The sequence below is a fragment of the Xyrauchen texanus genome, chromosome 26, assembly GCF_025860055.1.
Source record: "Xyrauchen texanus isolate HMW12.3.18 chromosome 26, RBS_HiC_50CHRs, whole genome shotgun sequence".
Classification (NCBI taxonomy): Eukaryota; Metazoa; Chordata; class Actinopteri; order Cypriniformes; family Catostomidae; genus Xyrauchen; species Xyrauchen texanus.
The window spans coordinates 6730358-6756570 of record NC_068301.1 but is presented as its reverse complement, the minus strand read 5'-3'; the positions used below and the strand labels follow the sequence as shown (position 1 = coordinate 6756570).

General features: G+C 39.1%; 1 long non-coding RNA gene across 1 annotated transcript; it reads right to left on the bottom strand.

Moving 5' to 3' along the window:
* Positions 1 to 895: 895 nt before the first annotated feature.
* Positions 896 to 26213, bottom strand: LOC127619852 (uncharacterized). Its single transcript, XR_007967630.1, has 3 exons — positions 26076 to 26213; positions 9460 to 9733; positions 896 to 1362 (listed from the first exon to the last, which is right to left on the bottom strand). It is a non-coding gene; the product is annotated as an uncharacterized LOC127619852 (long non-coding RNA).

Sequence of the window (26213 nt, the reverse complement as noted above, 5' to 3'; positions counted from 1 at the left end):
GTGACTGAGGCTATGATTCTGCCTAAACTTTATTTTTTGTGTTCCACGGAAGAAAAGTATGTAATTCGGGTTTGGAACAATATTAAGATGAGTAAATGATGACTTTTGTTGATGAATATTTTTTGGCATAATTGCTATATGCAGCAATCAGTAAGTAAAAACAAAAAAGTTAGATGTATTATTTTCCAAGTCAATGCCATGAAATTATACTGCAAAAAATCTTTGTAGTTCAGCTTTCCCCAACATGGCTGTGCCATGCAAATTGCTATGATACAAACATATCTGAGTTATAATGATGCAAGAGTTTGCAAAAAGGCTTGTTTAATCATTTACTTTAGCCTCAAACATTACAAATAGTGCTGTGAATATGACTACCGACATACAGCAAGATGGAAATTTAAGAGGTGTACTCTTTGTCTGTGTATTTCTATGCTCATCTTGCTCTCAACAGGTTTTTATCAGTCTGCCTTAAGGTACTGAAATGGTTTCCAATGCAATTTTCAACATATCTACTATAGCCAGAAAGGATGCATTTTTTTGGACTGGTTTAATTTTCATTTTCTTTTATTCATACAGGTCAGCCCCCTTACTTTTGTTCGCTCTGTGATAAATCCTTCTCTTGCGCTAGGAGTCAATAGCTCCATTCCATCTTACACCACGGTCAGGGTGAATGTTTGGCAAGGTTTGTTTTCGTTTGCACTGTATTTCTGTGTAAACATGCACTAGACGGATGTCTTTGACCGTTGCATTGCATCTCTGTACTTTTTCAGCATCTTGTGTAGGATCGATGTATTTTTAGCAATGTATCAAGTTAAACGTTTTTAATTTAATTTTTTATTATTTTAAAGAGCCCATTTATGCTCATTTACAGGTTCATAATTTTATTTTGGGGGTCTACTAGAATAGGTTTACATGCTTTAATGTAAAAAAAAAACCACATTCTTTTCCTCGTACTGTACATTGCTACAGCACCTCTTTTCACCATCTGTCTGAAACACTCTGTTGTAGCTCCTGTCTCTTCCGAAAAGCCCAGTCTGCTCTGATTGGCCAGCTGGCCCTGTCTGTTGTGATTAGTCAACCTCTTAGAGCATGTGTCAGAAATGTAACGGCCCTCACCATAACCAAATTTCAGCTCCCGAGGCTTCCTGAGCAGTGCATTCCTGATTATGCAAAAAGCATAATAGTTCCTCTTTAAATCAGTGGCACTGCATCTAGTGCCATGCTGCGCAAGAACGTGTCCTACTCCTCATAACTGTACATTAAACATCAAATGATTGGGTGTGGGTGTGATGTGTTGTGCAGAAGCTTTGCATTCAGTGTTGTCAGGAAATTGCTTGTCACTGGAATCTTATTGCATCGTACCTGGAAAGACAGAGAAAAGTAGCTGAAGTTTGGCTTGATGTCTTAGTTATGATTCATTTACCTGAAGTGTGTTATGGATTTAAAAAGTTTTCACCTGGAGGCTAAGAAGATGATTCATATCCTGCGAAGATACAGTATTTTTGTTTGTTTGTACTTATTCATCTGGGATACACATCCACATACTGTGATAGAAGTTTATAGCTTATGCTGCTTCATGTGTGTGTGTGTGTGTGGGGGGGGTGAATTTAGATTTTAGAGCCATAATTTCCACCGCTGTGCACAAATTCGTAAAGTATCTCTTTGTCTTTCTCTACCTGTTTTTGTGCGTTCATCGCATTTCTTGCAGCTTTACATTCACACTGAGCTGCTTTTGTCCTCAGTTCCACCTCAGCTGCTCTTGGCAGAATTGTTAATAAACTCCAACCTCCTCATCCAAAAAAGATGAACAAACAGCAGCAGTGGAGGAGGGGGAGATGAAGAAGAGATGTAGCGTAGCGTAACGCATCAACTCGTCCTGCCCTGCAGCCTAACTCGTCACACTACCCACTGCCAAAGTTCTGATGGCTATCGAAAGCAGCCTCACTGCCTCCACGTCCATCTCATTAGCTAGTATTGTACATCATTTCTGTTGTGCTTTGTTATTGTTATTACGGAGCTTTGATGTGAGATGCAGCGTTGTTGAGAGTCAAGTAAGCTGTTGAGAGAAATGGGACCCTTGAAGGTAGGGTGATTGAGAGAGGTTGACACTATGATGAAATGAAAGGCATTAGTTGGTTTTCCTTTGGTTATCTTGCCTGTCTCTGGTTTGAATGGCTGCCAAGTAATTGGTAGAAATGTTTGCATATTAATTATAAATTATGCTGGATAAGCCAAACTATTAATATAGCTATTGGTCATACTTAGGGTTAGGGTCAGAGTTAGTGTCACTTGGGTTAGGATCAGGGTAAGTGATTTGAACAATGTGTAACTCATCCTGCACCAATAGTGATATGAACCTGAAGGATACCTCAAATTGTGCAGCGTGTTAAGGAGATGTGGTTTATTCATTGTCTAAGCAATCAAATGTCTGGTTTTTGTGTGCCAGACGATAAAATGGATGAAAGATTCCTATTGACTAACCTTTAAAGTGAGATTGAAGTTATATATAGTGACCAGAATATTATACAGTCTTGGGCAAGTAACTGGATACCTAGCAACAGCATTGTAATGCCCTAGCAAGCGTATACAAGCATATACACTGGCTTGCGCCACTCACATTTTAAGAAAATGCATAAATCTAGTTCATCACGTAGTTGCTTGCTTTTAGAGGGTTAGGTTAGTCTCGGTTATCTGTTTGTGTTTTCTGAAATAATACATTTCAATCAGTTGTATTGCTGTAAAGTGTTTATTTCTCATAGGATATGTGGCAGTTACCTACCCTGACCATTGGATGTTTCTGGCAGTCTACTTGCAGAAGGCAGGGTCATGACAGGACAATACTTCAAACAACTCAAATGTAGCAGGAAGATAGAGAGGTGATGATGCTGGACGAATCATAATGTCATGCTGTGACCTATGTTGTGATTGCTATTTGAATAAATAGATGCTTGATGTTCATCATCTCTCTTATTCCAGGCTGAAGCCTAAGCTGTGCATTGCTGCCATGCAGATGGCCCTTTGCCTCAAAATCTGGCCTTCAGCAGCACTTATTCCATCATCCCATAAAACCATTGGAATGAAAAATGGCAAAACCATGGCCATACCACTGCATAAACTGTAAGAACAGTTTCACCACTGCTTCATGCAAAGATTCATAGAGGGAAGTGACCCTTTCAGAGGTCAAACTTCACATAAGACTGTAAATCTGCATCAGATCTCTACAGTTTGCTGTCCTGTAAGCTGTTTTAATAATTTTTAGCTATAATGCAAATAAACACACAAAAACACACTAAGTAACCTCATCTGTCAATTTTTTCCTCCATGTACTAGCGGGAAGTTTTTCCATCAAATCATTAACTCGCAGGACCGCAAGCAGCTCCAAAGTGGTACTCAGGCCTTTGTAAAATGTAAAGAGTGCCCACAGCTTTGTTCTAGGCTCAAGGCTGGCACAACATGCCTGCCCACACAATAGGCAGAACTCTTTCCAATGGCATCAGTGCTACCATGCCTTCCAGTCACAGTCCAACCTGGGCAAATACTGTAGATCCCTTGGTGCTGCTGCTTGTACAACATTGACTATGACACTGGAAAAGTAGGGTCTGGAGCACACATGCCGCCCACGGGCCAGATCCTGCATGCCACATAGTTTAATCTGGCCCGTGGCTCATTTATCCTAAAAGCGTTTTTCATTGGATATTTTAGTTATTTTGCATTGGGACCTAACGTGCCTCCACAAGCATTTAACATGTTCAGGGTTGCCAGATAAGAGATGCAAACCTGAAACAAATTTGAAACATTCCTCCTAACGTTATACTTATTTTGTGCAGTCTGGCAACCGTGCCAGCAACTCTTTCTAGCTCTCGCTTTCAGCCTTGGAACAAACTTAGCGTTCTCTAGTGTGATATTCTTCTCCTCAAGGAAAACTGTTATACAGCTCACTGTGTCCATTCTTGAGGCTGCTTGTGCTGTTTGGTGCTACTAAGTTTGTGAGCAAACCTTCTCAGTGATCAACTTTAATAAAATCTATACATAGATCTCTGCATCATTGACACGTGATATTGTAATAATTAATATGTTGAAGTCCCTCGCACATGAATGATAATCTAACTCTTGCCGTAATAATTTATCTAGTCATGCAGTGTTTTATTTGTGTGCTGAATGGAAAGCAAAACCATTGACAAGACCCACATTATGACACTTTTAGCACGTGAACAGGTAATGTTTGAAAATACAAAAAGGAAACTGGCCCGCTTTGCGACAAACATGAAAAGTTCTATAAATTCCGTTTTTTTTTTTTTTTTATTAAAACAGACCCTTGATGAAGAGAGTGTTAAATTGAACAAAAAAGTAGAGTAGAGATATATTTATAATTATGCTCAGCCTTAATACATTTTTTTGAATGCCCGATAGAAAAGTATCTACCTTTTGTAGAGCAATACAATACCTTAAGCAATTGCAGAATAGTCCCATCCATCACATATACAAGAACCAAATCAATGTGGAACATTGTATCTGAAAAGGAGTACAATGTGGCCCCCTATGCACTACTTAACCAAAATAATTGCCACCCCTAGTATGGAGGTGCTGAATAGCAAATATGTGCTCTTCACAGAGCAAGAATAAGGTTTAAAGCTGAAGTGTGTAACTTTTCCATTGTTTATATACATTACCATATCCCAGATTTTTTATTCTTCGAAAACTGTCAAAAAGGCAACAAAAAAAATGCTCTGTTTTGAGTGGCCTGTCCGGCCTGACAACACAACATTGACTCAACCATTGCTGTGAGTTTGGGGCGGTACTATCTGTTTGTTCAATCAACAGCAGACGGTTGTGTATTCAGAAGGCTATTTGAGAACAATGTTTTTTGCAATTCTGTTTGGGGTGCTAGTGGTGCACATATTACACACTTAAGTTTTAATGGTGCATTTGTGTTTGTTGTGCCGACACCTAGTGGCATACATGACTCGAAAACAAAAGGTCTCAACATTGTATAAATGCACTATTTGTAGTCAGCCATGATTCATTTAATTCAGCGAGTGACAGTATCCAATTACAGGGGATTATTTAGATTAAGCGAGTAATATTCAGCTGGTCATTTGATCTCAACATGGCAGTGTTCATGAATGTGCGCCCAGCATAGCGACCAGACATCCCGATGTTACAGGCACGTCCCATCTCTTTTATCCAGATAATTAGCTATAGTTTGATTGCTTTAAATGGCCATTTTAAATGGACATTGTTGTGCTTCATGCTTTTTCTGTGACTAGAAACCAGCAGAGAGCAACAAAAGAATCACTCATTTCTATCAATTTCAATGTCATCTTTCTCAGAGCAAACTTACCTGAGTCCCATCTGCTGCTATATAGCCTAGAAAAAAGCCTCTTCACCTGCTAAAAGCCCAAATTGAGGAGGAATGGGTGTTATGTTGATAGCTCTGTACATTACCGGTGAAGTAAATCAAATTACAAAATACACATCGCTGAAATACTCTAAAATCAGGACTCAAGACTTTTGTCCCTTGTTGCAGATTTCACACAGCTTTGGTATTTTGATTTGTTCGGTATTTCATCATAGCATGCATCATATCTTAATATAACTCTTTAATTTAGTAGTTGATCACATATTTTCTTCTAGTTAATATATGTCAACAGTATAAAGACTATTTTTATACACATATGTTTGCCTATATGGCCTATATGTTTGTTTCGGTTTAGGGCATAGACCTATACAGTATGTTTGTATTCATTTAGGGGAGTAGGCATCTAATGTGTCCTGATTTATTTATTTTTTGTCAGTATAGCAGGATAGGCTGTCACCTCCCTGTAAAATTGACTACTTGCTCGAATTAAGGTCAACCAATCAGAAGCATGCTCAATATGTACATTAAGGCTTAGACATGTCACCTGGAAATTTGTCAGTCATATGTCTGCCCTTCTAGGTCTGGACTGCATCACTTGGGAGCCATGTATCATTAGCAGTTTGGCTAAGTGCTGCTCCTTGTTTTATGTGCTGTGTGAACATTAGCCTACCTGTTGGAGTGGAAGTTGGAGATGTTTTGATGTTTTTAAAACTGCTCTTTTCAGCATATTGTTTAATCTGAGGTATATTTGATATTATTTATTTATTGGTTCTGTCTTAAGTCCATGTTGGTGTTTAGTAGTCCATGTTCTATGTTTGTGTCCTGTTAGCTTTCTCTTGTGAGCCAGTCAATTCTTAGCTGCCTGTAGATTTGCTACTGATTACATCAGTGTGGTTTAAGGAATGATCGTATCTTTGGTTTGTAAGCTTACAGTATTTGAACAGTTGGGGTCTGGATTTACTGAAATTACTTGAGTGAAATTTACCGTTTCATACTTTGTTGACTCTGGAGTTTGGTATGGCTGTCTTTTCCCTCCAATCGCATGGGTTACAAGGTTGAACTTTGTCATCAATTGCTGCTGTTTTTTTCCTAGTAATTTTTTTCCATTGTTTATATGCCATAGATGCTCTATGTCCTGAAATAATTAAAGTATCCCCCAATTTTGTGTTGAGGACTTGACTGTTTTGTGTGCCAACTGGGTTCTGTCAGATTGTAATATTTCTCAGCCTTTTTTTTTTTTTTTTTTTTGTGCATTTGTTGGTATGATTGTAATATATAATTTTGTATGCCGAGGGCCATACCTGTCAATACTCCCTTTTTCTCGGGAGTCTCCCATATTTCACACCCATCTCACGACCCCCTCCCGTTTTGTTATTTCTCCCATGAAACTTCCGTAATTTGTATGGCCCAAACCTCGTTATATGAATAATTACATCAATATTTTATTCCAAGGTTGTCCAGTTGCCAGATCTTGTATGAAACGCATCCTACTCAAACAATCGACACATCATACAAATTTCAACCTATTTGTGACCTCAACCTGGCAACATACAACCCAGTTGCGCTGTTGATATCTACGCAGGTAGTAGACGAGGGAATTTGAATCAAGCATTACTGGAAGATTGCAGAAGAAGACTCAGGTGGTGCTCCGGTGAAAAAAACGAAATGTGTATATATATATATATCTAAAAATATCTCAAATTAACAACAGTTGGACGGAAGAATTTAATTTCATATCGACAATGCCCACGCCTTTTGCAAAGTGTATTGCACTGATTTTAATATCGGACACGGTGGGAAAAATGATATTATGTAGAGCGGCACAATTTGTATGTATTTAGCCTGCCTCATATATATATTTCACTATATATCAACCAAATTGGAGGGGAACAATGTCTGTTTGTTTTCCCATTAGCCACTTGTTTAAACCTTGTCAGCAAAGAGGAATCAATTGGCAAAATGCCTGTATTCTGTAATTGTGTTTGTAAATGTGCATTGTATAGCATGATCAAACAATATAGCATCTTAATTTTTTCTGTTGTTTGAAGACCAGTTTTTTACATTTCAACAGTAATGAAATGTATTTATATTTTTGAGACTGCAGATAATTTGTCTTTCAGAGTATATCTATGAATTGCTACTTCGTGGAACCACAATAGAGGCAGATATGTGGGGTGGGATTAATATTATGGGATATCCAAGACAATGGCTGTGGACAGTTGGCAGCTGCCCTGGAAAGCCGGCCAAACTCTAATGGTGTCAGTTTCATGCCCAGCACATTGACCTCACAGTGCCGTGACACTGGCTCTGCGTTCGTTACTTAGGCCTGGGTCTGCAATGCAGTGGAAAAAAAGGTGGGAGGGCAACAGAGGCAGAAAAGATAGAGGGAGACATTTTCCAGCCGAGCAATGACACTATCACGATTCCTAGAGGGATGGAAGAATCTTCTTCAACAGTTTTTCTAGCTCCCTCTCTGCAGGCAAATGGTATTATCTAAAACATTATGGACTACCAGCCAAATTACACTTGCAAAATTACCCTTTTCTAAACGTTCTGAGATCTGTCTACAGGGGAGTGAGGAAGACAGTCACCCTTTGCTACTATTTGCATTTATCAAGAGTAACATTATATTAAGACCTATCTCCTCAACAGCGCATGTGCTCATTGTAAATGCTGATTCTAGACAATCTCTTGCTTGATGTGAAAGTGTGTATTTACGGTCATTTTCTGGTGATTCATCATATCTTAACTCTCCTGTCTCTGTCATATCCATGTTGTCTGAGGCAATCTAATATCCCGAATGGACGGAGCTGACATTGGAGTAAATTATGAAGCGAGAGTTGGAAGGTGGAGTTGAAGGTAAACAGGTGATACAGCATTTAACCCCGTATAGGCCCAGATGTTATGTGGAACATCAGCTACAGCTCAAGTGTCAGGTTAGATTTGTTGTGATCTCTGCAGACAGTACGTGGGAGTCCTGAATGACAAAAAGGCCCCCCCCCCCAACCACCCCGCTTCATATGTGGCTACTTTGTGCAATACTGCTTGTGGTGGTCATTGTGTCCTTTCCAATAACAGCTTTTAATTTGGGCAATGTACAAAATGGTCCTTCATGAGCCATTGAAGATTAACTGCGCTCATCTACTTCTCCAGTGACAGTAAAAAGTGTAGGAGCACTAAAAATGTGATAGCCGTACACAAATACTAAGATGCAAGACAGAGAAACAAACCAATAGCTAAACTAATCAACTCTCTGCCTGGGGCACAAGGCTAAGGTACAAACTCAAAGATTTCTAAATGCACTTCTTAATAGCATCTATCTTAAACTTTGCCTTTTGTGCCTCTAAACCCTGTATTTTAACTTCAACTTTTGATTGCTACTATCTGAATGTTTATTAACATTATGCTGAGAGGAAGAGTAGTATCTCTTTGATAAGCGTAATAGTATTCCACACAGGGTGACACATGAGTACCTTTGAACTGATAAATCTTAAATTGACAGGAGATTTTGTAACAGTTTATCTGAAGATGAGGAACATTTCAGTCACTGAGAGTTCAGGATGACTTTGAGTCAATATTGTGTGCTTTGTAACAAACAGTGTTTTCTAGCCTCTTTTTTTTTTTTCATCTGAACAATAGAAATAGCAGAAAGTGATTTAATTAAAAAGCTTTAATAAAGCAATAAGCCATGACAGGCTGTGCATTACATTAATTTAATCTTAATATCCCTCAACAGTAGTAAAACAATGTAATACATGACGTCTCAAGGCTTATTGCTTTTATGAAATACATTGACAATGTAAGACACCAATGTTCAATTAGATAGGTTGTCAAGCCTTGTCTGAAAGTTTGAAGGTTTTACAGGCCAAACAGTCAGACAGATGGTTGGCTCTTTGCTAGGCATTGGGAGGGTCTTCTAGCTGTTTAATATATTGGTCGGTGTAACTAGGGTGTTCTGGCATCTTGCTAGGGTGTTTTGGCTGGTTGCTGTGGTGGTGTAGCTGGTTGCTAGGGCATTCTGGCTGGTTGCTAGGCATTGCTAGGGGATGAATTGACATATAAATATAAATATATATAGATAGATAGATAGATTTGTTTACATTCTCCAGGCGGTCGGCAGCGAGCCCCTCCTCCCCTCGCGGACGGCGACTATTCTTCCAACCCCTCCGCATTTTGGGGCCGGTAGGGAACTTCTCTGCGCCTGGCAGCGGCCTGCAGGTAGCTCCTCCTCCCCTTGTGGATGTTCCTCCGCCCCCGCCAGATGGCCGCGGCTGCTCATTTGGGGGGATGGTAGTGGTGAGGACTCTACGACGGCACATCCCTCCTCCTTCATGGGCTTCGGCACCAATGTAAAAGGGTTCAATGGAAAGGAATCTAAAGGAATCAAAGTAATGTTTTTAATAAACTTAAACACGAAGACACACAAACAGAAATGCATACAGGGCAGCTGCCTGTAGCTCTGTTTCTCTCTCCCGAACTGACGCATCTCATTGCACCTATCCCTCTCCTCGGCTAATTAGCCTCATTGGGGCCAGGCGTGTGTAAGCACCCTCCTCCTTGTCACATGCTGTTTTATGAAATATAAGCCCTTTTGGCATATAAGAAATATGACTCCTTTGGCAGATGACACGATGCGTACTAATTTGAAATGCCCAATTCCCAATGCGCACTAGGTCCTTGTGGTGGTGTAGTGACTCAATCGGGGTGGCGCAGAACAGCTCTCAGTTGCCTCCGCGTCTGAGAGGAAGAGTAGTATCTCTTTGATAAGCATAATAGTATTTTGATGCGTATTTTAAAGGCTTATTATTTGTGTTGAAACCTCAATTCCACACAGAATAGAATCGAATAGAATCTTTTATTTTGGTCACACATTATACACACAGTTTTTTGCATATATTCAGTGAAATTTATTAGTTTTCACATATCCCAGCTAAGCTGGGGTCAGAGTGCAGGGTCAGCCATGATACAGCTAAGCTGGGGTCAGAGTGCAGGGTCAGCCATGATACGGCGCACCTGGAGCAGATAGGGTTAAGGGCCTTGCTCAAGGGCCCAACAGTGGCATCTTGGTGGTGCTGGGGCTTGAACCCCCGACCTTCTGGTCTGTAACCCTGAGCCTCAACCACTGAGCCACCACTGAATGAGTTTTTCTCTGCTATGGAACAAAAAAGGAGGTGTTAAGCAAAACGTTTAGTCTCAGTCACCATTAACCATCACTGCCCCTTGTTTTTCATTCAATGTAAGTGAATGGTGACTGAAATTCCCTAATATCTCCTTTTGATTTCCACTAAAATAAAGTCATACAGGTTTGCAACAGCATTAATGTAAGTGATGACAATTTTCATTTTTGTGTGAAATATCTCAAGTAAAAGTCAAAACTCATCAGTTACAAAAAATGGTTGTTTAATGATGACAATTTGTATTGAACAGATTAAATTATGAAAGAGAACTGTGCTGCATAATTAGTTAATATATTTGTATGTTATGTACATAATTAATATTATAATATTTATATAATTATTATATTATAATATTTTTTTTTTAAATGATTGATTCAGAAAATACCTGTATATGTCATCTAGTGAGATGGAGATGAGAGATATAACAGGTGACAGCTGAGTAGTTAGCTTTACATTTCTTGTCAAAGGTGATGTAAAATAAGGAAGCACAGAATTTGAAAGGCGTCAAAAGACCGCTCCAACCTTGAGTGCTTGCAAACTGCAACGTTGACCGATTTGTCGATTATAAGCAGGAGTGATAGTGTTAGCGCATTGCTCGCTTTCAGAGATACAAAATAACGGCATTTGCATTTCTGATTAACAGGTTTATTAAGGTTTATACATGTTTAACATTGTAAGTTCAGTAAAAATGCGCTTAACACTAAACTCAATCGTCAGCTGCTAAATGACGTCTGCAAGAGAGAGAGAGAGAAATTATTGCAGAGTAGATTCTGCTGTTTTAAGCATCTCCTCTATTCACACCCCAAAATGTAAGATTTATTGTAATTTAAGATATTTAGGATTTTTATGGCCTTAAATTTAAAAAAGAAAATGTGAGACTTTTTAAGGACCCGCGGGTACACTGTTACACTGACCTGCCAACTCATCCACTTCACTTTGTAAATTCTTATATTGTCGGTTTGTGGTTTGACCCTCTTCGGACCACTGTCTATACTAATGTATAGACACCTTAGCAAAGCCACAGAGATGACCACTAGGATATAGATGAGAGTGGATGAAAATGAGGCTGTGAGGAATAGACTAGTCTCTTCAATGGCATCTGATCTATAAAGTTCTAACTTTCACAGTCTTTTCTGGAGATATTTACCTACTGAATATTTTTCAGAAAGATTATTTTCCTCTGAACGACCAACATTATAAAGCATTGAAGAGACTAAGTCTATCCCTCACAGCCTTGTTTCCCCATCAAATTACCAATAATAATTTTATATAGTCCTCCTGTGAAGAAGGTAACCACTATGACTACAGCTACAATTAAGACTAGAAAAGGTTTTGAACAATGTTTGGGATTGCTGGAATTTAGGCAAAATGACTGGTAAGTCATGTTACATGGAAAATGTGAACATGTGGTTGACCATATTGAAGAATGTAATTTTCACTGTGCTTGTTGCGTATATTCCATATGTCCAGAGTGTTACAGTATTAAATTATGTGCTGGAGACCTCCCCCCTAGCACCCCAGAACTGACTGAGTGCTTTTGAAGTGAAAGACATTACATAATTGCAGATGGTTGCCCAGATGGTGATTATCCTCACCTTGAAGATGACCACATGTTTTTGCAACGCTCGCATTGAGCTGCTCTTGTTTTAATTCACCTTTTCAGAAGTCATTTAGAAGATTTCACGCATAGGACTTTGACAAGTACATTTTCAAGTCTGAACCGCAGTGAACCTTGACGTCTTTTTTTAACAACATTTTGTTATCAAGGCACCAGGCTTCATTAAATGCGGCAAGCCTTTGGCGATTTTGGACTGCAGCTCTGTTTCAGGAACTGCATTGTTGCAAAAAGCAGTATATGTTTGGAGAACGCACGGTCTTGGAATAGCTGCGTGACTCCATTCCTCGGTGATAATTATTTTTCCTCTCAGATTCTTATCATCACATTGATCACTGCATATAAGAGATATACCGCACATGATGGATCTCCCTCTGCATGCTCCCTCTGTGAGATATATGGTTCCCTCTTAATTTCCCTTCTATTTCTCTCAGTCCACTTTTCTTTTTCTTCCTTTTATTGCCACGATTGATGCATAATTATTCTCCCCAAGTAACCCCTGAACTGGAAATCTACACTCTTTCCCTGTCTCTCTTCTTTTTCACATCATTGCTCTTTTTCTTTCTCTCTTCCATCCCTTTCTTTGTCTTTCTGCGGACTCCTCTTTCAACCCAATCCCTCTTTTTTTTTACTGTTACATTTACTGTTTCATCTTTCTTTTGTCATCTTTTTCATGTCATCCTTTCATTCCATTCATCTTTCATTTCTTCACTTTCCTCCAAACTGTCATTCTGTCATCTGTTCTTTTTCCTTCTATCCCTTTTCTCTTTTTCATTCCAGCCCTCTCTTTCTCTCTCATATCTTTTCTTTAATGCTTCCTTTTTATCATCTCTTTTTCATCCTTTTTTTAATTTCTTCTCTCTCATCTTCTCTTTCATGTCATCACCTTTCCTTCTGCCATCTCTTTTTCCTTCCAACCTTCTCTCGCTGTCATCTCTTTATTTTCATCCCTCTCTTTCTCTTTTGTCTCACCTTTCACATCACATACTTTTCACATTTTCCGTGATCCCCCTCATGGGTTCCACCTCTTCGCGCGCACACACACACACACACACACACACACACACACACGCACGCACACACACACACACACACACATCCTTGTGGTCATCTCTGTGGCTTTGCTAAGGTGACTATACCTGCAATGACTCTGTCAGCAAGAATGAGTGTAAATGAGACTGAGAGACATGACTCGCTTGCTCTCCTGCTTTCTGCGAGTCAGTATGAGTCGACAAGGTGAATGTGCATGTATTTACATGTATGAAACCTCACAAGCACCCTGCTGTGTGACATTATCTGTGATGGAGTGTGTTTAGATATGTGCATGTGTATCCACCATACATCTTCATCAGTCATGCTTAATGCTTCATCTCCATATTTGTCGTTACTTTGCATCAACATTCCCAAGCATTCATTCCTCTCTTCCTCCCTCCCACTCTCCGTCGAACCTGAAGCCCACCCTTTTTCACCTTCTCTCTCTCTCCCTCTCTCTCTTTGCATGTCTCCCTCTTGCGCACTATCTCCCACTCTCACTCACTCATTGATAGTGGAACTCATGTGTCTTGAATGCTGATCCACTAATCACTATTCCACTGAGATCCCGTTGTGGGATGGAATGCAAATCTGTCTGTCTCTCTCTCCTTCTATGAACAGAGGGACCACACAGTCAACTTTGGGAGACGAAAGACTGGGAGAACAGAACGACTCTCTCCCCGTCGTTCTCTCTTTCAAACTCTATTTGAGCACACACACTGACAATAAATAGGTGTCTGATAGGGCAGAGCTTGCTTGCGTTCAGTTTAATTCTGATAAGAGCGTCTTTCTCCCATAAAAAGTATTATTATTGTTAATGACAGTTAAGACAATCTAATTAAAACGTTTTGTTTGCTCCAATTATAAAAAAAACATAATTTGAATAACCAAACTTAAACTAAAATAAATTTTTATGACTTATAAAATTAACTAGAAATCTGAGTATCTTTTTGGCACATTAAAGAAATAGTTCACCTTAAAATGTTAATTCTCTTGTTATTTACTCCCATCATTTATTCTTACACCATCTCAAACTTGCATTACATTCTTCTGCTGAACTCAAATGAAGAAAAATGAAGAATATATGGTGCGTGTTTACATGTGTCAAGTACTATGAAAGGTAATCAAGCTTCTAGACCGCTTATGTCAAGATTTATTGTGAAAAGCTGTTATATTTTCCGTTTCTCACACAAAACCAATCGTATCGCTTCAGAAGTCATGGATAAAACCACTTGAGTCATATCTAATAACTTTGTTGTCCTTTATGGACTTTTTGGAGCTTGACATTTTTGGTCCCCATTGACAAAAATACACATTATATTTCCTTAAAATATCTTTGTTTGTGTTCCGCATAAGAAAGGATGAGAGAATTTCTTTTTTTTTTTTTTTGTAAACCATTCCTTAAAGGCCAGTACCTATAAATGTATTCACGGCAAATTCTGTACTGACAAATTACTCTTCTACTGCTATTGATATTCACATGAATTTACATTTACATTTATGCATTTGGCAGACACTTTTATCCAAAGGGACTTACAGTGCACTTATTACAGGGACAATCCCCCGGAGCAACCTGGAGTTAAGTGCCTTGCTCAAGGATATAATGGTGGTGGCTGTGGGGATCGAACCAGTGACCTTCTGATTACAAGTTATGCTCTTAGCCCACTACGCCACCACCACTCCATACTTTACTATTGCTAAGCCATTCATTCTCAGCTTATGTCGGTCAATTTAACATTTAATTATTTTTGGGCTGCTTTGGCATAGTGTATAAAGCTCAGGGCTGGTAAATAGAAGGTTTCTGGTTCGAGTCCCAAAAGAAGCAAACTGGAAGCCATCACCATTTTGCACTTGAACAAGCTATTAGAAATGAATATGCATTTATGTATATCCTAAGTTTATAATTTATGAATCACTTAATATTGCTCATACTTGGGGGTTTATTCAAATCCCTAACACTAAGCCTAAATATTACATGTTGACAAATAATTTAATTAAATGACTCGTCTCACACATTTGTGCTACAGACATTATGTGATGCCTTAAATTGTGTGGCTTGTTGATGAGCGGTGTGCTATTACTTTTCAAAGCAATAAAATATAATACTTTTGCTTGATGCATCATAAAACAGGTGAAAAAATTCATTGAAGGTGAGACCCAAGTCATAAGTAGGAATAAAAATGCTTAGTGGCTTGAGTGAGCTCTTCTTTTACACTGGCTCACTTCATATTTTCTTCAGGAAATTTAAACATCTTGTTTCCATTTGTTGTTTTTGGTAAAGTTATATGTAATGGAAATGCTGACAGCACCACCAAAGCAATGTCTCACTGGCTTGTTTGGAGACTTTGCACCTTTGTTAACACATCAGTGTATCTATCACTGGGTGTATGACACTGCTGGCCCTGCTGTATTCAAGGGGCTTGGACGAGTTTGATTGGTCTCCTTCACACGAGCAGGGTGGGGGCTAGAGCATATTACAGTGTCTGACATCATTTTTGCTCACACACGTCTTGAACATTATCTCTAGAATACTAGAAAAGATAATGTCCTCCCAACTATGTTCTACAGAGAAATAGTATATATGAACAGTTTCAGTTAGGATTTATGCCCCATCGCAGTACAGAGACTGCACTTATCAGAGTTACATATGACTTGCTCTTATCATCTGATCACAGCTGCTTTTCACTTTTTAGTGCTTTTAGGTCTTAGTGCTGCCTTCGACATGATAGATCACAACATACTCCTGAATAAGCTTGAGAATTGTGTTGGCATTTGTGGATTTGCAGTAGCATGTTTTAGGTCCTATAAAGGAGACCTCTACCACTTTGTCTATGTAAATGAGGAATTGTCAAACCAAACAAAAGTTAAATATGGAGTGTCACAGGGATCAGTTTTAGGGCCTCTGCTTTTCTCCTTGTATATGCTTCCCCTGGGAGATATTATCAGGAATCGTGGAATAAGTTTCCACTGTTATGCTGACGATATCACAACTTTATATTTCTTCAAAACCTGGTGAAATTTCACAATTCTCCAAATTAGCAATGTATCAAAGAAATCAAAGATTGGATGACCTGAAATTTCCTTCTACTCTATTGCAACAAAACAGAGGTAACAAAAACTTCTAAAAACAAGCCACTAAAATGTAATTTAACTCTCGATGGATGTACTGTTACATCAAAGAACTTAGGTGTTATATTTTATACAAATCTATACTTTGAAAATCAAATTACCAATGTTTTTAGAACAGCATTCTTCCACCAAAGAAAAATTGCAAAATTATGACACATGCTCTCTGTTGCTGATGCCGAAAAACTTAAGAAAAACCTCAAGACTAGATTATTGTAATTCATTACTGGGAAGATGTCCAGCAAGATCAATAAATAAACTTCAATTGGTTCAAAATGCAGCAGCCAGAGTGCTGACTACAACCAAGAAATATTATCACATTAGCTCCATTTTATCATTGTTACATTGACTACCTGTTAAATTTCGTATTAATTTTAAAATTCTGTTAACTACAAAGCTTTGAATGGTCTAGCTCTGCAGTATATAAGTGACCTTCTACCACGCTATACTCCATCACGTTCATTACGATCGCAAAATTCTGGCCTGTTAATAGTTCCTAGAATATCAAAATCCTTTTCATATTTGGCTCCTAATCTATGGAATATTCTCCCTAACACTGTTTGAGATGCAGACACACTTACTCAGTTTAAGTCTAGACTAAAGACTCATCTATTTAGCCAGACATACACCTAATTTATCCTTCAACTTGCAATTAGGCTGCTTTAGTTAGGTCTGCCGGAACCAGAAACATTGATCATGATCCATAACTCTGCAATAAATTGAATGGCATCTACTAATATTATTCTATTTGTTTCCCTGTCTCGACCTCAGGACTCCTATCCTGAGGTCACCAGAACTGGCTGGATCCAGCAACATTCCTGCTTCATGTTGGATTCCACTGCTTCATGTCCCTGAATGATGATGACTAAATGCAGCCGGTGCACGCCAAACATCACTTCAGTCTATTATGATGGACTTCAGAGGATGAACTGATGCCAACTCCAACCATAAGACATGGGATACTTCATATGCCATTGTCTGAACATTGGACTTATTATAGACCTCACCAAAATTACCAGCCGGTTGAACTGCGATGCACCTCACTGATCTCTGCCTGCATCACCTCGGTCTGTTGATGGACTACACTCTTATAATGGAATACATAGACTATCAATTAATTGCCAACAAAAGCCTTCATCAGCCATTTAACAAGGACAATTGCATCTATGTGAACTTTAAGACCCTATCGGTTAGGCTTAGGTTTAAGGTTTAGGGGTATGGAGTTTGAATTGGTTGATTTACAACTCAATAGTGCATTAACCTTAAATATCTCATCTGTTTGGGAGAAGATCTTTTAGCGCCACTCAGTGGAAATTTCACCTCGGAACTGCTGTGATACGTGTAAGGAACCATGTTACGTCATTTTGCATATATGCTGCCATAGTAATGTAATTTTCATGAGATCAGACTGCAATGAGATATAAAGATTCCAGTCATCTCAGTAGCCATATAAAAGCTGATTTGTTTTACATGGATTGAGAAAATGCTAATTACAGCAGTGTTCTTACCATGCCTCAGTTTCTAGAATGGTAAATCTATTGTGGATTCACATTTGATATTACTTATTAGAAAACACTTGCCCACATGGTTCTGGATAAACAAATCACCAAAGGACACGCACACCTTTCTAATGTAATATTCGTGGGTCAGTAATAGTTTGTGAAAGCAGTTAACCTTTCATCTCAATGGCACTTTTGGCATTTTCTTTTATAACACTGCTACGCACCATGTTCTCTTTCTATATTTTCATACGCTCTAATCTCAGGTGAAAACATAACCATGCATTACTTCACATCAACAACTTCGTGCTGTGAGAGCTCATTTCCTGCTGTCGCCCCGTGTGGACCAATGTTCTTGCATTCCCATGGAGAAAGCCGACTCTACCAGATGAGAATGAATAGCTCTTGCTTATGATAATAAATCAGGCACGCTGTCATATCAAAACACTTTAATTCAGCACATTTCTGCCAATCTGGTGTCTGTCTTGTCTGAATGCAACTAAGAGTAAGAGGATGTGCCACAGGAACTGTTGTGGGTGTGTGACAGAAAGTGAAAGAAAATGACATAGACAAGGGACTCACAATTACCAATTCCCTACAGGGCATCACTCTGAGCTGGAGCAGGAAGAGCGAGTGAACTGTAATGTGTGTACATGCAACTGACTGAGAGACGGTAGATTAGAGACTCCTGAAGTGATGAGTTCAAAGCCTCTACCTTACGTTCCACTATGATTGTACATTCATTTTTCTCTCTTAAAACAAGCAAAACAGTATTAAAAGAATAATGCACCCAAAAAACGAAAATTCGGAAAAAAGAATATATCTTAAAGAATGGGGTTCTCAAGCTCCAAACAGGACAACAACAAAAAACACCATCTTCTGAAGCCATACGATAGCTTTGTGTGAGGAACAAACCTCAATTTAATGTTCCCCTCTGCCATAACTCTCAAATCTCATTCATGCATGTGCTTATTCAAACTTGCCATGTCAAGTGGCGTTTTGACATCAAGCACCAGGTTTGACATCAGTGACACCAAACATTCTCATGTGTCTTGCAATTTCTTCAAAAAAGTCTCCTTTTGTGTTCCATAGAAGAAAGAAGTGTGTAAGGAATAGGTGCAAGGAACCTTTTGCAAAAAGGTCGGACAGTCACGTCATTTTCATATGATCAGGCTGATTTGATGTGTTCCAGTGACCTGAGTCATTGTATGTGATGGTAGTGTTAAAGTACTGTTTATAAAATAAAGTCTATTGTACAGTCAGCCAGTCACTATCGCAAAATATACCTAGAATGGGTGATAGGACCTCAAGGCGTAGGGACCTTGTATCACCCTTTTAATTTGATTTATCATGCACTACGTCTTATCCACCTTTTGTGAGAGTGCTAATTCTAAACGCAATTTTTGTACATGTGGCCGTTGGTGGGAGTGTTTGCGCTATCTGTGGGTGTATACGCGCTATCTGTGGGTGTATGCGCGCAAACTGCATTGCATGTTAATGAAGTGGCGCAAAGCGCAATTTGCTATTTTCCAAAGAAATAGGTCATTGCGCTAAGATGTTTCAATACCACGTCTGTTTTCAGTGCAAAGTCCAGATTCAGTTCCTGCATTTGCAGTTTAGAGTTTCCACCAGCAGGTGGTAATACAGATAATTTCCAAACTCTGAAAAAACATTGGAACATCCAATTATGTCCCTAACATACAATGAAAGCCTTTTTCATTAAACAAATATTTATAGGATTTAGGTCATTGTGTATTTTTTAAAATGATTATTATTATCTTTATATTTATAATGGTATTTATGATCTTATTCGTATTGGTGTGTTTCCACCTGTTGTCGTAGAGTGATTTTTATGCCTAATGCCTCATTTGAAGTGTGTGTGACGTGAGTTCCGATACAATCACTGTTAATACAAGCCATGATTTGTGTCAGTAAATGAAAATTATGAATAAAACTATAGATTCTCTATAATTTAATGGAGCCTAAAAACGGAATCATGAAGAGAACCACATTTTCCATGGGTATAAAAGGAGCATGTCATAGAAATATGCCTGTCATCCAACAGGGAGTTAATGCACAAAATAGCATGCATCTATATTTCTATTCTTCCAATTCATTGCATAAAGTCAATTTACAATACCAACTTACGAATGTGCTGTCTTTGTTTATATAGTGTGTGACGGGGCAGAGGGTGGGGCCAGGTCATGATGCTACACATCCTGCCCCTAATCAGGCTAATCAAGTCTCAGAGAGGGATAAAAGCTGACAGGAGACTGCAGTGGGACTTACGGCAGCTGTCTGACACCTTTGTGTGTTTGTCTTTTTGTTTAAGTTCCTTATTAAAATGTTATTTATATTGTCAAGCCGGTTCTCGTCTTTACAGTGTGCTTGACGGAACGTCATTGGTTGACGTATCGCACTTAACCCAACCCATTAGCTCTTTGTACGTGCAATTTCACCAAACCCACTTGCGGCTAGACTTATGGCATGCTTGCACGAAAATACCAGAACTTCCTGGCCATGCCCATTGACTTTGCGTGTATGACTTATGCCTTAGCACTGCACGTAGTGCATAACTACATAATATATAAGGATCTTTTTTAATTCATAATCTAATTATTTGAACATTTGCATAAGCCCATTTTTTTTGTTTCAATAGAGGATAAAGATCAAGAATAGTTTGCGACTCTGCACATTTTGATGTTTATTTTACAGTATTCGTAGGAGTGAGAGTTGAAAGATATGAGTGAGACAGAAAGAAAGAGAGAGAGAGGGAGGATTTGCCTCTGATTGGATTGGAGGCAGTGCTGAAGAGGCACTGGGATACAACACGAAAGAGAGAGAGGGCACGAATGCAGTTTACACGTAAGCCCAGCTGCCAGAAATTACAGCAAGCTCAACAGTACCAGACTGGAACGGGGGCGTGAAACCAGAGAATGGCAAGGACAGAGAGGGTGAAGAGAACCCACTATTGTATTCTCTTGGGAAATGATCTGTGGTGAATAAACAGAGACCGCAGAAGAGACACAGAGGGCAAACCAGGGAATGGAGGAGGAGGGGACATCCTAGCGTCCTCTGAGGTAGCGCCTGTGGAGCCTGCTCATCCCGCTGAGTGTGTGCCTGCGTGTGTGAGAGCATGCATGCTGACACATTGATTTATTGCTGCATGTGTAATTATCTATGTTTCCGATTAGCAAGTCATTTTGCATCTCAGCATATGTCCGGTACTGATGCAGAGATCCGGCGATGTGTCGGCTTTGACACTGAGATCTTTTTTTAGTTTGTCTGCAGTCTCTAAGTTATGTTTTTTGCACTGCGACGGCACATGCGTTCATAATATTTGTTCTTTTGGCATTCCACTGAGGTTTTTCTTTCTCTCTCTCTCTTCCAGCGCAAGTCTCTCTTTGTCTCTTCTCTCTCTCTCTTCCAAGTAGACTTGGTGCACCGCAACTGAAGGAAGACAGCCATGGGTGAGTATATCTTTCGTCTGCTCTTCGTCCCTTTTTTCTTAACATAATGCACTGTCAATTACCATAGTCATTTACTTCCCCCTCCCCCCTTTCCGAATTCCCCCTTTTCTGTTGTCCATCAGCCATTTTATCCCCCTTCATCGTCTCCTCCTACTCTTTCTTTCTCTCTCTTTCATTCTTTCGCTCATCATCTGTCACGGTCCCCTCCACTCCCCCTTCGGTCCCCATCTGCCCATCCCTCAACAGCCATTAACAACTGTCCATGTCACAAGACCGCTCAACCTAAACCAATGTGCTCAGGTCAAACACATCCTTCAAACATGCTTCCACTTGCTCCATCACACACTCACACACATGCATGCATACATTGCTCATATATTGTCACAGCCATATATGCGTCTACTACTAAACTCTGATTGTATTTCAAGGGAGACGTAGGTAGAGGACAGATTGATGGTGATTGTGACAGCTTACCCACAGTGCTGTGCTTTTGCTGGTTATGCTACCACTGCCTGTGAATGTGTGTGCGTCAAGGTTATTTAACTTTACCACCTTAGAAGAAGGGGACAAAAGACAAGCATTTAATCAGTGTGTGTGCCTGCTGTTATGTATTGAGGAAAACACACACACTCTTAACCACGTATATTAAATGCCCATTTGGATTATTGCATGGCACATACACACATACTTACACACCTGCAGGAAAGAAAAATCACAAATGAGATTTTACAAAAGAAATTGTTTTTCCTAGACAGAAATGAGTAATGTTTGCGTAATGTTTCTCCTAATAGAGTGACCCCGTTTCTCCTCTTGAGATCTCAACAACGTCTCAAATTTTTCTCACATTGACCAATTGTCACAGTCACAAGATGCCAATGTCGGCCATCAAATGAGATTTCAATATGAACATTGCATACATTTATTCATCAAATTCTCCAAAGTATCTGAGCTGTGCTTTCACAATTTAGAAAAAAATATTTTTGTCTTGTGTTCCTGTAAAAACTGATAAATTCACTTGAGAAGCAAAATGACAGAAGACTATTTGCTAATGGAGTAAAAACAACAACACTTGATTCAAATTTTACTTAATTTTACTTACTCAATTGGGTAATTGTTTTTTCTTACATTAAGCATAAATCACACTAAATATTGTTCAATCTCTCTGAAAATAAGTCTTAATGGGCTCTAGTGGAATTTTCGTGCCAGCGCAAATGGGCATGGGTGGGAGTGTTTGCGCTACTGTGGTGTATGTGCGCAAACTGTGGGTGTGTTGTATGTAAATTAAGTGGCGCAATTTGCTACGTTCCTAAGAACTGTTGCACAAAGATGTTTCAATACCATCTCTTAACTCAGTGCAAAGTCCAAATTCAGTTTGGAAATTTCAACAGCATCTGCAAATAAAGTTCATGACCAAATTCTAAAAGTAGGCTACAGAACATAAAATAATGTCCCCGATGATAGCTGTTGAAGCCATTTGTTGAAACAAAAAATTACGAGATTTTTTTTACATTACATTACAGTTTAAACAGAGTTGTTGTGTGATACTCACTGTTGTTGTCTCTAACTGAGATGATGCAAAGCATCTGATTTATCAGGGAAATCTTTTGAGTTGTAAATTCTTTTGAAAGCGCTTATTTCAGACAGAGAGGGCAGAAATAAAGGTAGGATGACAAAGCAGACCAAAGCATGTTTCACGGTGCCAACCACAGAAACTACAGGAGAAAAACGAATCTCGTTTTCAACCTCTCACCTTTGCTTGGTTCTTGGCACAGCTCTCTGACTCACTCGCGGAAGCATTAGATCATACACAGAAAAGTACAAAATGTGAACTCTGCTCCTGCGCTCAAGTCTTTGTTAACATGTGTGCACAAGGTACAGTTTGATGTCTGGTAGGGCTTAGACCTATCGATTTAACATTACAGCTTTTAAAATGGAAAAATCGAGCTTCCGAGTAAGCACATAACTGAACGGTTTGGCTTCACGCACAATAACATAATATCAAAGTGCCTTCATTTATCTGTGGTATAGCATCATTTTCAAGGACAAATGCACTGGCATGCACAAAATTGAATGTTCTCCCTAGATTTCAATCGTACCATATAAAAAAAACAGCCCCTTCTCGTAAAACGCACTTACCACAACATATTAGCTCAGCTGTCACACAAAACCCAGCAAGGACAACAGATCCATAATATCAAGATTAAAAATAGATATTCTGCACAAACTGTTACAAGAACTCAGTATTACAGCTGTAAAAAAGGTATGCCATACAACCAAAAAAATCATATCCCATACATACCTAACCCATCACAGATTCGATTCAAATTTGACTCAAAAGCCAAAGCTTAATGTATTTTAATGGCATAATGTATCACCTATGCTGTGTTTGATGCTACATTTGAAATATGACCCTGCATATACAGTATATTATGCTTAAAACATGTATATTAGGCAGTTCTTGACAGATTAGGGTTAACTACACAACATAGCAAGCAAAAAGCCTATGAGTGAAAACATATTATGATGCTCTTTACAAATTTGCTTTACTATCTGTTAAACACTTGCTTATCAAGCCATGATGTAAAAAGCATCAGCCAGGTTTGTGTATGTTAAAAGCGCAGTAGATTGGTTGACTGATGCATTTAGAAACATGGAAGCCACTTGACCGGCTTCCATTCTCGCAACTCTTACCAACAGGGCTCTTTATTCTAGCTATGGCTAACAGGCTTACATAACGTTCAAGCACGCAAGAAGTCAATGTTTCGGGTACATTTATCATGGAACATTCTACATATGGTCCATCAAAATACCACTTCTCTTTTCAAAGCATTCGCATTGGCTTTTCATTTCATCTGAAGGGCATTTGTCTATAATTAGATCTTTTTAAAGGTTTTGCTTGTATGTGGAGAGATATCTTGGATAATGGAATGGGTGTACGACCGACTGTACTTAAATATTAGTTCAGTGACAAGGTAAAGGACACAAAAAAGGCCCTGAAATGACAATGTCTCATATGACTTGGAATAGGAATGTATAGATAGAATGAAGGAACACCACAGATTTAAGCCATGTCCACACTAATATGTTTACACCTCACATTTACACTAGAATGGTGTATTAAAAACACTCTCCATTACCACATAATTTGGAAAAAGATGACGTTAGGAAACTAAAGTCTGAGTTTTCAAATTAATATGTATTAGTGTGGATGTGGGCTAAGGCTTTTCATTTAAAAACACAACAAGGTTTTCCTCCACCGAAAATGAAGTGTTTCAGAAATGCTTTGGAAAACAGTGTGTAACGTATTCAATGGAAAGGAGGAGGCGAGAACCGGCTTGACGATATAAATCATAGTTTAATGGAAAACTTAAAAGACAACACAAACACACATGACGGACATGTCCGCTAACGAGCTCTCTCTCCCGCACGGCCCTCTGCAGTCAGCCTTTAAACCTCACGGAGGCATAATTAGCCTAATACGGGACCGGGTGTGTAGGATCACGACCCGGCCCTGCCCTCCGCCCTGCCACATTGTGATATCAGGAAACATAGTTTTTAAATGAAAACGGGTAAAAAAAATCTAAGATGTGATAAATAACGATAGAACTCATAAAATTATCGATCAAATAATGGAAAGAGAACAGTCTGTCCAATTCTACATCTCTGGCATAGTATCATGTCTTATCCTCCTTTAATTATATGTTCCTAATTTTCTGTTCCTCCTGCTCCAGGCTGTTCCTTGCTATGTAATGGCCCATTTCTCCACCCTTGACTCGTCATCTTCTACTTGCCGGCTGACAGCTGGAAATTCTCTGCACATACCCAGACACTCTCAGAATGCATCTAATTTCCTACCAGTAAAAGTGTGATCACAGGAGCACAGAGACTTGAGGATTTCTGATATTGAAAGTCAGAACATAGGACTAAAAGAAAGAACAAATCCTTGATTGGGATTTTTTATTGAAATCACTTGACGTTTACTACTCAGAAACCATCCACTACTTCAAGGTTGAATGGAACCCTAAGGGGGCAAAGGAATAAGTGTCATCCAATCATACAAAGACCCTTTGATTTCATATAATGTTGAGAGGATCCTAAGCGATACCATTCAACAGGAGATAACTGAACTTCCTGCCTGGCAGGCAGCAGAAAATGGAAGACTAGAGGTTGAAGTGGTTTTTCTGGGGAATACGTAAAAGCACCCCACCACTCAGGATCAGATTGGAGCCCAGTTCTGAAAGGAAACATCTACCTACCTACCAGTGATGTTTGATTTCTTTTTTTCTGTCCAGTTCTGTGGAGGAATGACAGTGATGAAAGAAGATTTGAAAAATAAAAGAGGCTGTTGTTTGTTGAATCTTGGTCAGATCTTTTAGATTGACATTCAACAGTATTACTGAGTAGGCACCGAAAGTGATCCAGGAAAAAAGAGAGTGAGCAGATGGTGTGCTTTCGATTGACAAGGCTATTCTCCATAATTCTGAGGACATAAACAACATTTCATTAAATGCCTTAGTCTTACCATTCAGGTGCAAGTCCAAAGAAGATTGAAAGCAAAAGGGGAGGGAGTGGGGTAGATGCCACTGGTATAATTCGTTAACTCGTACCTTTTTGATCAAGTTGGGTTTCTCATCTTTTCATTTTCATCTTCTCAACCCCCCCCCAAAATGGAGATTTAACTTTATGGGAGATCACAACACATTGCAGTGACAGAGAGGGTGTGGAAAAAAGGAGGGAGAAACCTTTTCCATAAGAATGTTCTTATGGCTTCCCGATTTTGCAGTTTTAGGTACTTACCTTGTCACTCAATCTCTGTTTTTATCTCCTTCTCCATGCCTCTGGGACAGCAAGGGAGGGAATTGAGTTATTTTTTCTCTGCTGGAATTTTTGCATTTGCCTTCCTGACAGATTTTTTCTATACTCCGGTTTACCTCA